Source organism: Apium graveolens, chromosome 4 (genome assembly GCF_009905375.1).
Source record: "Apium graveolens cultivar Ventura chromosome 4, ASM990537v1, whole genome shotgun sequence".
NCBI lineage: Eukaryota > Viridiplantae > Streptophyta > Magnoliopsida > Apiales > Apiaceae > Apium > Apium graveolens.
In genome coordinates this window covers 247,438,972-247,441,409 of record NC_133650.1, presented here as the reverse complement: position 1 = coordinate 247,441,409, position 2,438 = coordinate 247,438,972, and the positions used below count along the sequence as shown (strand labels likewise).

The 2,438-nt window shown below is 39.4% G+C and overlaps 1 non-coding gene across 1 annotated transcript; it reads left to right on the top strand.

The window, feature by feature from the left end:
• Window positions 1-372: 372 nt before the first annotated feature.
• LOC141722041 (small nucleolar RNA R71) lies at window positions 373-479 on the top strand. The gene has a single exon (XR_012575076.1). It is a non-coding gene; the product is annotated as a small nucleolar RNA R71 (small nucleolar RNA).
• The last annotated feature ends 1,959 nt before the right edge of the window (window positions 480-2,438 follow it).

Sequence of the window (2,438 nt, the reverse complement as noted above, 5' to 3'; positions counted from 1 at the left end):
AAAGTTGCTCACGAACTGAGATGATTCACTAGAAATTGCGCACTGATTAATCTCATGGGCACCAGCACAAAGCTCACAGACATTAGTGATTTGATTAACTTCATAATTCGCCAAGGTGTCCACCTTCATCGTCAAAGCCTTAAGTTGGACAGCGATAGCAGTCTCTGCATCCAACTCCAGAATTCCTGCTACTTTTCCCTGAGTCAGTCTCTGGGAAGGATTCTGGTACTCATTAGCATCCATCAGTTCAATAAGTTCATAAGCTTCATCATAGCTCTTAGCCCACAAGGCTCCTCCTGATGCTGCATCAAGTATGGGTCTAGAAGTAGCACCCGATCCATTAAGAAACAGTTGATAATCATCCAATCAGGCATGCCATAGTGTGGGCACTTCCTTAGCATCTCCTTATATCGATCCCAAGCCTCACACAGAGATTCTCCAGTTTGTTGCGCAAACTGGATAAGAGCATTCCTGATTACAGCAATCTTCGTCATGGGGAAGAATTTAGTGAGAAACTTTTGAGCAAGATCTTCCCAAGTGGTGATAGACCCTGCTGGTAGAGAATGCAACCAGCACTTAGCTTTGTCCCTCATAGAGAATGGGAAGAGTCGCAGCTTGATAGCATCTTCAGTCACATCATTGAACTTGAAAGTGTCGCAGATTTTGATGAAATCCCTGATATGCATGTTGGGGTCGTCAGTTGGAGAACCCCCAAACTGAACTGAGTTTTGTATCATCTGGATCATGCTTGACTTGATCTCAAAAGTGTTAGCCCTGATGGATGGTCTAATGATGCTAGACTGAATGTCATTAATCTTAGGCTTAGAATAGTCCATCAAAGCCTTCGGATTTTCTGCTTGATCACCCATAGCTACTACAATTAGCTCTTCAACTTTCTCTTCTTCCTCTAACTTCTTTTTATCCTCAAAAACTTCCCTACGAACTACCTCAAGTTCTTCCTCGGCTTTATCCAATGTTCTCTTACGAGTACGCGAACACGTATGCATATAGCGCCGCTAGAGTACCTGAAAACAGACAAGGAACAAATAAGTAACAATGTTCGAGTCAATGAACTTTAGCGACCATTGATGGAAAGCACATAAACTATAAATTAACACTGCAGTCCCCGGCAGCGGCGCCAAAAACTTGTTAGTCACTAAACACACGCTAATAATACACGCAAGTATACGAGTTCGCAAGTAGTATAGAATCTTTTCTAGTTCGTTCCCACAGAGACCGTATTGGTTAACTGTTTAATTTATGCACCTAAGTAACAATGTATGGTTATTATCCAATGCTAAGACGATAACAAATTGAGATTATTTATAAGTAAGAATTAACTAATAATTATAACTACGAGAATAAGATTGACTGAATTAATATATATGACAAATATGGGATTCTAACTTCATTAAATACTTTATTCATTAGCCTTATTATTCTTAACCTTAGCATGCAATGGTGATGATACTAATCAGATAACACGAAACTGATAAACGCCAACTTTCGTTGCACGAGTACCATTCTACCAGACATCCACAAAAGAGATAGAAGCTGAATAGGCACCAATTATATTGAGACCCTATATGTCTATAGAATTTGACAACATAATGGTTTAAACACAAATTATCTATCTTGATTACATAGGGCAAGTAAGATGGTTAAAATTACCTACGAATCATGCTTGACAAATACATGAACCTATGCTAGCATGGCAAGTTCTAAATCCTTAAATTCACTTCCGCTTCATTAAGAATTAACACACTATCTTATAAGTTCGCGACGCTCATAAGACGAATAAGCACAACCATTACTAGGATATCATACAATCACCACATACTAAGGTATCAAAACAATTTAACTAAAAAAATCCATAAATAAATCCGCTAGAACCCCGCGATAACAATTAGCCCATAATCGGACTCATCATCAACGTGGGTTCCGATGAAATCATGATATATAAAATATAGTCTTATACGAATAATTAAACCAATTACAAACAAGAGTATAGGTTCAGCAAAACAAGAAACAAGCATCCAAATTACAACTCAAAATAAAGATTCACAAGAATAAACTAGATCGTCTTCGCCTTTGTTGAATTGTGCTAAAGGTCTCTTGTTGTCTTCTCCTTGCGCTATGGTAAGTCTCTTTATTAAAATGACCTAATATGAATATATATAGCAGCCCTCAACAATCTGGAAGCCTTCCCTTTTAGAATTGTATTAGAAACAGGATTCTTGAATTCGGCATCGGCGCGGGCGCGCGCTATCACAGTGCGGGCGCGCGCTATCACAGTGCGGGCGCGCGCTATCACAGCGCGGGCGCGCCATCCTTCTGGGAAAAACTCAGATTTCTTCTTAAATCTTACTACTTCGAGCCGACTTTCCACGAGCTTTTATTCCAACGCAACCTGGACACAAAATTAGCACCAAAATAAT